Source organism: Maniola jurtina, chromosome 22, assembly GCF_905333055.1.
Source record: "Maniola jurtina chromosome 22, ilManJurt1.1, whole genome shotgun sequence".
NCBI lineage: Eukaryota > Metazoa > Arthropoda > Insecta > Lepidoptera > Nymphalidae > Maniola > Maniola jurtina.
In genome coordinates this window covers 8,189,807-8,200,585 of record NC_060050.1, presented here as the reverse complement: position 1 = coordinate 8,200,585, position 10,779 = coordinate 8,189,807, and the positions used below count along the sequence as shown (strand labels likewise).

The following is a 10,779-nucleotide window of genomic DNA, read 5'->3' as shown; positions in this document are numbered from 1 at the left end:
ACTACATTTCACGGTTCGGAAAACACGTCAAGGACTTAGATGCCTACCCACTATTTACCAATTATCATCAAGATATTGATGAAAGGAAGAAAGAAAACTTTTTATATGGTCACCAGTTCACCACAATGAAACTTAAAACGAATTAATAATATTTAAAGTGTACGTGTGACCAAATAATATGGCCAATATTTGGTCCCATGCACTGGCATCATGCTGCAGCAAGATCAGCGCTGGTTAACAATGGGAACCTTAAATAGGTTAAATAATACAGTATAGAGACTATGAAAACTAGACCCTGCCCGCGATTCCATCCGTGTTTAGGTTTTTAAAAACCTAAACCCGTGGGAATCCGTAAATTTTCTGGGCTAAAAAGCAGCCTATGTCATTTTAATGTTTAAACTATCGTGAGTGATTTCCATTATAAGTATAGAATGCCACTCTCCAGCCTATGTCACTCTCCAGGTCTTAAGAGGGGTCTCTCCGTCACTCGCTTCATACAAACGTAGTTCCAATTTCATTTGAATATTAAGCAACCAAAGTCCATGAAATGCAGACATATTCTAGAAACTAATATCTATGTTTGTGGTGTTTCAGATTTCTGTTAAAATATTCAATTTCAAAGTTACGCGGTCTTAAAAATTTACATACAAATCTTTGAGCCCCTGTAATTTCAAAACTACATATTTTTAGAAAAATCTAAAACACTACAGACACAGATATTAGTTTCTAGAATATGTCTGCAAAATTCCATGGACTTTGGTTGCTTAATATTCAAATGAACTACGATTGTATAAAGCGAGTGACGGAGAGAGCCCTGTTAAATCCGTGCAAAAACTCACGTCGCTCGATCCGTTGCGTGATTGAAGGGCAAACCAACAAACAGCATTTGTAACATGGGGAGAAATAAAGTATCCCTTATTCAATCTTCTTCATATTTTCACCAGATTGCCTTCTGCTTATAATGCAGCTTACATTGTAACACTAACAGAGTTTTCAATTACAAGCGGGCGACTTTGTGGTTGCCTTACAAAAAATGTACTTAGTAAGCTTCATTATACCAGTTATCAAAAGCATGATAATTTACAGTAAAAGACATGCGTCATTAAACCTCACTTCAAATACGAGGTCGCATTCAATATTAACACAAAAACACCATCATGACGTTAGTTGTGTAGTTGCTGAACACACAAAAAACTCCAAACCAAGCATCATTTCAAAGGCTGCGTGTTGTCATTTGACAGTGGAAAAAACAGGCTTCGTAGGATGCTCAGACTACAAAGAAAGTTAGACTTAATATTTTTTAATGTGGTGTGTCGCTACTAGATGGCGTTAATAGTAGATTGGCTGAGTAAAAAACACATCTGCAACTTCGGCACTGATGGATAATTTTTGTTATGTATCAAATAATAAAAAATTATAAATAAGATAAGTTCCTTAAAATGAAACTAGTTTGTTGCTGTAGCAAAGATACTATTCTACTTGATACTATTCTAGAGCCATTTAAGTATCACTTTACAGCCACAAGTTACGATTTAACGACTGCTAACTAAGCTAACATAATATTATAGCATTCAGCTCATTATTCAAAAGCAGGATTTTTAAAGTCATTTTTTTAATACATCATAGATAATAACATAATAACAAGAAAATATCAACGGCTCGAGTCCAACTTGCTTAGCCAAGCATTTCTTGTCATAAATACAGAATACAACTTGAAGCCCATTTGAATTAGGTAAGAGCTATACATCCGTGCAAGAAGTGCGTTTTTCATTGCCAAGCATGACGCAAGAGCTACGTTTCTTGAAAAAGGTTTCCCCGGCCCGGCTGCATATTCTGGCGCCTAATACTGTCTACAATTTTCCTTTAGTCCAAGGCAGGATGATGAGTGGAGGCAAATAAAGCCGGCAAAATGCGGAGAACGGCCGGCGTACGGCGTAATCACCGACCAGGCCGTGGGTTTTTCTACAAATCACACGTTTGCCTCGCTTGGCTGTGGTCGGTGTTATTTTACAAACTACATACAATGTAGTCGGTATATATTTCCTAACAGCATTTCCAATTTTCCACATTATTCGATTCGTTAGCGCGATACGTAACTTAGCAAATTGTACCTACCTATGTAAATGAAAACGCGAACTACGAGTACTCCTCACACAGTGTTCTTCACAAACACTTCACCTCTTGTACTTAATACAATTTTCATACTTTTCACAGTATAAGCCCTTGTAGCTATTAGGTAGTAGATACGCATTATAATCTATCAATGAATTTGAAGTCCCAAGGTCTAAAAGGCTGCTGAAAATTATTTATGCGTCGAATTTTCAACCGATGCAACGCGATCAAATAGTCGATGGCCAATTTCTGTTGGTATTGAAAGTCGACATAATATGTCTCGATGTTCTTTAACGAACAGTAAAGAGTCTGATGATCAATGAGGAACTGGTAAATAAAACACCGATCAAAATACTTATGGTATAATTCCAGTAAAGCTTTCATTTAATGTTTTACTCCTCTTTTAAAAAATAAATTCGCGCAATTGCACCGTTTTGTTCGCCAGATCCACCAATGCAATGTTATCTGATGTAAGTAATAAACCGAATCAAATATCATTTTTATATTTTTGTTCAGAATGTTTGAATTTATCCAATGTGTAGTAGGTACACGTAACTTTTGAACAACGCTCACACAGGAGTTGTGCTAATGTCGAAGTTTCGAGAGAAAAATATTAGCACTACCATCGATTTTATAACTTTTGGTAGCATCAAAACATGCATTTCTATCTTGCTTGCTAAGTGTGAAGTAAGAAACTTTAGACTGCTTTATGATTATGGGTGCGATGTTGCGAAGAGGCGGCGGTATCTGTTTGGCAAATAAAACTTGTTGTATAATCCGGGTTAAGAAAACCTAGAGAACGAAATAATCGTATCTAGGCATTTATATGATTTCAAATAATAATAACTAATTGGTAATTACTAAACCATATTGTTATTCATGGTGTGATATAAATAATAAGCTTAAAAATTACCAGACTAATGCGAACTTTAAAATAGGTAGGTACGTTATTTTAACTCTAACTATGTTATTTAAACCTTGGTTCAATAGCAAGCTAAATAACAAACTGAATGTGGCTAGAAGAACACAAACAACATTGTCTCTACTATCAAAGGTGTCATAGAAATAGAAAGATTTTTTATTCAAATCACCTTTTAACAGTAGCTACTAGGTACTACTGGAGCACAGCAGTTCGGAATACTTTTCGTACCGAGAAGAATCAGCAAGAACAGTTAGTCGTAACAACAATAGATATACTTAATATAAATGTAGGTAAAAGTGAGAAACGGTACACAATCACGACATCACCCCTTTGTTCGAAAAATAAAGAGAGAATATTTCGCAATCAAAAAAATGAAACGACATTCCGCTCGAGCGCCGTCAAGTGAATAAAATATGGAGTAAAAAACGAGGGAACAATGTGAGTGTCCAATTAAACAAAGCTCGCTCACGTCATCGAAAGGTGTTTCCCGAAGAACGTAACGCACACAAGCGCGATCAGCTGACTGCTCCGATTTTAACTTGCACGCACACTACTGTACCACTGTTAGAGAACATAAATAATGCCCACCTAAATAGCTATACGGCTATACGTAACATCGGTATAATTTGTGTAAACGGCTGCCCGACGGAAGAATGTGCGATACGCCGCTTTCCACCGCGGCGAACTCGATACGGCCAACGAATAAAGCGCTCCGTTCCATTTGTTGTAGGCACTTAGGACATTATGTTGTGGAGCGGTGAGCGTGAGATCGTATTAAATAATCACTCTCATAAACACAATAAACACGCACACAACGTGTTATTATCAGTGATGTGCCATTAAGAAAGAAAGCTATCGTCAAACTATTTCTACGTTGGAGTCTTTTTTTTTAGCTTTTCCCTTATTTCCAACTTCGACTTAAATAAGTTAGGTAAGTATTTGTTAACTTTATGAGATTCTTTATAAGTCCAAATGATAAAACTATCAAATTAGTAAGTATGTACATCAAAGTAGAGCAGTGTGGTAGAGTGTAGTCGACAGAGACAATTCTTTTGAAAAGCCGGAATATGTAGAAAGGTAAGAGCAGGAATATAGAGTAGTGAATAGAGACAATTTTGAATAGCCAAAATATGTAGAAAGGTAAGGACAGGAAGGTAGAGTAGTAAATAGAGACAATTTTGAATAGCCAAAATATGTACAAAGGTAAGAGCAGGAAGCTAGAGTAGTGAATAGAGACAATTTTGAATGACTAGCTAGAATATATAGAAACATACTGATGTATCTAATGGACTACTATCGGTACCAAATGTTGATTCAATTGAGAACGAACCTACAAAAAACTCATTACACAGTCTTTCACACTAACGAACTGACGAATATGACAGGAAGTGCCTACTGCTGTCATAGTTCGTATTGAACATTCATTGCAAGTATCTCTTTTTTCAAAAGATAACACCAACAGGTAGTTCTTAGACATAAGCTTCATTACACTTACAAATAGATGAGATTAATGAACCTATAGCTTTTTAGATTATATTAGTAACATCAACCATAAAATTCCTTTGCCACCCCTATTTTGAATGTCGTCTGCACATCATAGAACTAGAAGGTTTATTTTCGCTTACAAGAGCTAATCACTAAAGTCTTAAGCCTTAGTGAAATTTTGATTTACTGAAAGTTGTTAAAAAGGTACGCAATTTTATGGTCGACTATACCTATTTGATAGGAAGATGGGTATCTTCCTATCAAAGCGGGACGTGTCTTAATTTCTGACTAAATCACATAGGATAAACTTATCATAGGTTTTGTTTTGCTTACTTAGGAATCAGATTCATAAATTCTACACATTGTGTGATAGGATATTTCATAATTCATTGTTCAAAACACCTTATTAACAGTCTATTATTAATTGTCAACCAGCGCTTAAAAACCAAAGAATGAAAATTATTTTTTATCACTACACCGTAGATAGGTATTAACAAAAACAAGTATTTAAACTTTAGGAACGGGTGTATGAAAGAATATCACTGAAAAATGGATATTAAATTGACACTTCACATTAATAATGAAACAATTGCACATTTTGCAACTACATAAAATAATAATATAACTTACCTACTAAATAAGTGTGAAACAAGATTTAAATAACTAAATATCTAGGACAATTAGATATTTTAACAACTATGCAAATTGAAATCTTTCAACAATTTAAGGCATATTTTTGCGAATAAATTATCTAAATCAGCGCAAAATATGTGAAAGAAGTCATTGACCCATAGGAGTAAAAAAATGATTATGCATGAAATATCCGTATGTCTGAACTCTTTGCTTTATTTACAAAATGTTATAAAGGAGTGCATAATAACAAAATCAGAACAAATTTTGTTGCTAACTAATTAGCAAGGTAGGTGGATAAAGCTGAAAAGATACTGAAATACGCCTATAACGGCTTCCGACGGCAAATGATACCGTTTGCCGTACATAGCTACAGTTCTTGTTGCAGACTTGAAGTTGGAACGAAAATTAAAAGCTCTATAAAAGCAACTAAAAATCTTTAAGCCTATGGATTGTACAGCTAAAGAAACCAATTAGGAGAATTAGAATAACATAATAATAATTTTAATCGGATTACATAAGTTCAAAAAATATCGAAAAACTAAATTGCAGTGGTCGTAAAGTTTCACAATTCAGACGACATTCTCGTCAAAGTTTCCAACAGTCACCGGTCATATGATAATAAAAACAAACATCTAGTCACACCGCCGCAAAATAGAATCCACGAGTATTGAGCCAACGCACACAGGCGCAGCAGCGGTCGGATGTCACGCACACGCCCGCACTACACAGTTCGTACACACGCACACTACGACGAATCCACAGTAGATAAGAATCGTCCCATTTTACATTAAGGAGTCATGCGGCCGCGATACTTACTGTGTTCGCAGGCAGCCTTATGATGACGGCCGTCTTGAATCCTTCTTGGAATGACACCGATACACAGATTAGAGTCGGTCGCGCACATGCACTCACGAACACACACACTGACAGTCCACGGTACAATGGGAGTTATGTGACAGTATAGGGTCGGGGAGATAAGTCTGAGAGGATGAGCCGGCTCGTAATTCGAGCACGGGGAGCGGAGTGGAGCGACGGTGGGCAGCCGGGTCGTGCGGTGTGGATGTATGGGAGTACGCTCGATGGCTCTAGCGGTGCGCGCGTTTCAGTTGGCGCACAGCGACTGGCGCAGGCGAGGCGCGCGGTGCGACGAGGCGGGCGGGCGAGCGATTTCACCGGGCTGATATTGCGACGGCCGCCGCTCGGCTCCGACCCATATGTATAGCAATAGCGATACCTACCAGCGAGGGCACGCCGAGTCGAGCGGGGGGTCGCGCTATGCCAGCGCTGCACGCACCCAACACTCGACCAGTTATTCGTTCGCGCGCACACTCGCCTTCTACTCAGCATACCCAGTACCCACGTACATGGCAAATCAGCTTAGTCCTGCTATGGCTTTGCTTTATATGTTTGCAATTCATCTGATTACACTCTAGCTTTTATATTTATAGCGATCACTGCGAATTCTTTAGTTTTATCGCTGATATTTGTGTATTTATAGCATTATGACGACATTTATGATAAACTTTGTAATGGTTCGCTTACGATAGAATGCCTCTATCAATAATAATTTGTATTAGTCACAATTAGATAAACGAAGCGAAAATAAAGCCGCAGATTCGGGCGTTCCGCCGTGTTTGATCTGAACCTAAACAGCAAACAAACACGAGAGACCAATAAGCGCCACAACTAGCAGCAACAAATTAATTAGGCAATATTGATCGGATTGTGTGCGATAGTCATATAAATGCGTACATTGATATAATGTTATGCATCTCATTACAGTTGCGGTGGATACAATAATGGCCTATTGGAAATGCGGGTCACTTGTATTTGCACTGTACATCGATGTACGTGTTTTTGTATTTATCTCTTCAAATATGAAGCGAAATATTAAATAGTATTATAAAATAGTACTAGGTACTCAGTAAAATCCAGAACCAGAAAATGAAAGCAAAGTCCAAATAGAGAACTTTAACACAATGACAAAACTTTTAACCCTCAAATTTTAAAACTGAAGATTTCAATCGATGACCAAATCATCAGAAATATAGGTGTAAGGTGGTATATCCGTATCAAGCGAAACAAACCAGCATAAAATGAAACAGGTCGTGCTCTGATCTGATCAAGAACATAGATGTAGTAATAACTAATACTATTGACGACATACATACATTTACATACGGTCGCCATTATATATAACATTGAACATGTAAATCTAAATAGTAAAAGGAAATTGTGACTGACTAACTGACTGATCTATCAACGCACAGCACATACTACTAGATGAATCAGGCTGAAATTTGGCATGCAGATAACTATTATGATGAAGACATCCACTTAGAAAGGATTTTCGAAAATTCAACGTATAAGGGGGTAAAATAGGGGTCTGAAATTAGTGTGGTCCACGCGGACGAAGTTTAAGCTAGTTCAAAAAATATAAACAAACCCAATAAGTCAATATTTAATATGCAATAGTTCTATCAGCATATTTATCATTAAAGGAATAGATGGAAAAAGACAGGGCGTAAAATAAAGCCTTGCACGGTTGAGAGCCGATAGAGCCGCAGATGATAAAAAAATCTAAATAATGCGAGGTTGGATGGATCCCGGCGCCAAGGCGGCGCCTCTAGGACGTAGCACAAAAGACGCCCATCGGTCTGCGCGCGAGCATTATCATAATCGATTTTATCGATAAATTAATGGCATACTAATGACGCTTGACGGAGGACAATCTTTGTTTCCTTCGTGCATCAACAAGTTGCAAGTTATATAATATAGTTATTCACATTCTACATCTACAATTTGTGTCAGAAACTCGGCTGCGGAAGTTCACAATACGACTTGTAACAGGAAGAAATCAAAATAAACTCTACTTTCTAAGGAAAAAACCTTTCAAACCAAGTTGGGAATTCCGAAAACACATAAAAAGCAACTCGAATTCAATAAAAATCGTAACAGACGTTTCGCCCATGCTCAAGTTGATTTTAAAGAAAATATGCAGAGGGTATGAAACGGCATCGGCACACTGGCAGCGGATTTATCGTAATTTTCGGCTTAAAGCGTCTTCAGATTTTGCCATGGTCGTTGTACCTACTGTCACATGCCAATTTTCAACCTTGCCAATACTAAGCACAAAGTGCATAATAAAATAAACACTCAAAGAGCATTCCCAACGTTGCGCGTTGGGTAAACGCTACTGACTGCAAGCAAGCCAAAGAGGCTCTCCCTAGAATGGACCAACGCCAAAACTAACAAACTACTCCGCCTGGACAGAGGTAAACTCAGGAAGGTAGTGAGACTTATAACAAGCCATACCCAATTAAACAAACATCTTTTCGTTAGAAGTGTCACCTTTACCTACTGCCAATCCTTAAATATTCCTAACAGCTTTGTATTAGGTTCTGAGTCCACTGAGCAGCAGTGTTAGTTGCCGTCAGGTTCTAACTTTTAACTTAGCTACCTATTTAGTAAACGTAATAGAATCCGAACCGAAAGTTGGGCAGACGTGACGGAAGCAACAGAAACGTCGGGTGTCGGCAAGTTACAAGTAACAGATAATGATAAACAATTATTTAGACAAGTCAAGCTGAACCGTGATAAGTTCAGGAGCTAGAAGGGCAATCTCGAACCGGAAAACGCTGTGTTGGAAAACCCTTTCCACTAATTGGACATCAAACGAGTCGCAAGAAACCGTTGGATTCATTCGTTGGAGGCAGCGGAAGACTGTGGCGTGTGGAAGTCCCTATAAGAGACCAATATCTATCGGTTGATAATAATGATGATGATGAAGCTGGATAGGGTAATGTAGCCAAAGGACAGTCATGCGAAAAAGATAGCTGCCGATCTAAGTTGGCATAGGAAGTTGGTATGTCTGTAGAGGCTATTAGAAACCGTTGCGAGGGCGCGCTCAAAATAAAAGAAATATGTTTTAGTAGGTTAGCGAGCGTGTTTACGGGCGGATTCCGGGCACGATTATACTGCTATTAGTTGCATAAGCACCGGGGAATGTAATGTAATTAAAGGATTTTTTTCTTGAAGTAACACTTCGAGATTTTTGTATCTTGAAACAAAATTGCATTATTTTTTATAACATTTCGCACCCCAAGATCAAAACTGTTTCAACTCAATAACCTCGCTTTTTGAGACCTCATTTTTTTGATCCCTGATTCGATTTTATCTGTATACTTAATGAATATATTTATAACTAGTAACTATGCTCCTTTAATCAACACAATAATTCTGTTTTTATTATTATGTATTTATATATCTTCTGTAGATACTTAAAAATCTGTTTTAATTAGTTACTGAATAAAGTTTGTTTTCGAGTTAAAACGGTTTATATATACCTACCAATGAGATTTATCAAAAACTTATTCTAATACTTCCTATTATAAACAAAGTATTCAATTTCATTTTATCATTTAAGTATGTATTCTAGGTCTGAATAATATAGGTAAATATGTGGGTATAAAACGATCTTACTCAGCTATACGCCGGGTTATAAAAGCCGAGTATCGTAAAGTTGGCTAGTCAACGCCATCTGTCGGGCGCTGGGCGAGGCTGGGACCGGATGCGCAACCAGTTTCGTAGTGACACTGAACACCTGCAAGTAGAACCCGTGTACCCGCCTGTACTCAGTACCTAGGGTTACCGGAGGACAGGAATTTTCCTGATATCTCCGAAATTTGGACCTTATGTTAGGGCGGATTTTCAATTTGGCAGCAATTATTGAAACGCGAAGAATAATCATTGTTACATTTGACTTATTGAGCTTTATATTCGTTTCAGTGACTTAGGGCCACTTGATTTAGTTAAATTTTGTAATTTCACTTCTTGCCAAGAGCATAATGCGGTTGCCAAAAAGTAACAGAATTAAAAAAAAAATAACTAAATCAGCTTAAGTATCCTTGTGCAAGTGGGCCTTACAAACAACAAAAACAATGAACGAAATCTTTGTACAATCAGTGACTCAACTTGTAGAAACTGCTGGTCTTCACCACCACTTTGTTAAAATTTAAGAAAAAAAAGGTTGACGCGAAGACGTCTGAAATCAGTAGTTAGTATTCGTCAGAATGAAATCTCATTTTGTATTCTGGTAACCCTAACTGTACCGAACCACTGCAGTCAAGTTATAACATTGCACACCGCACCAACCTTGCTTTTATTCCTCAGTTCATTTAAAAGGAAAAAATAATTGGCACTATATTTAAGTCCAATAAAGCGTGTTATATTAAAACCTTAAAATATCGCGTGAAACCACAAATTTGGTAAATGTGAAGCAGGGTTTCGATCTTGTTTTTTTAATTGGAATTCTTTTTTCTCAAAATAATCTGAGTTCATTATTTTAAATTGAAAATACCAACGTTCTCTTCACATTTAAAACTAAAACCTTCTGAATAAGAAATCTAGTTAAAATAGATAAGGATAAATACGGAAATCTGAAAAAGCAGTCTCTAGCCAACAGAAAATAAGTACGTTTTCAGAGAAATCTTGAATTTCTAGGAACTGGAAAAGCTTGCCAAAGGCGCAGATAAAAACTATAGAGAATCGGACGTCTCCTTACAAAAATAAGTGAAGCCCATAAAGCCGTTACGCAACAAAGCGCAAGTCGCTGTAACGTAACGGCA

At 37.3% G+C, this 10,779-nt stretch overlaps 1 protein-coding gene across 8 annotated transcripts in view; it reads right to left on the bottom strand.

Annotated features, from left to right (window-relative positions):
• LOC123876692 (trithorax group protein osa) overlaps positions 1 to 10,779 on the bottom strand; it is a 209,127-nt gene that overhangs the window by 74,133 nt on the left and 124,215 nt on the right. Inside the window, exon 1 of one of the 8 annotated variants that reach the window (XM_045922996.1) lies at positions 5,969 to 6,288. The exons of the other annotated variants lie outside the window; for them this stretch is intronic. The gene's annotated coding sequence lies outside the window, so the exon portion shown is untranslated. Of the gene's footprint in view, positions 1 to 5,968; positions 6,289 to 10,779 lie in introns of those variants that run through there. 8 annotated transcript variants of the gene reach the window in all.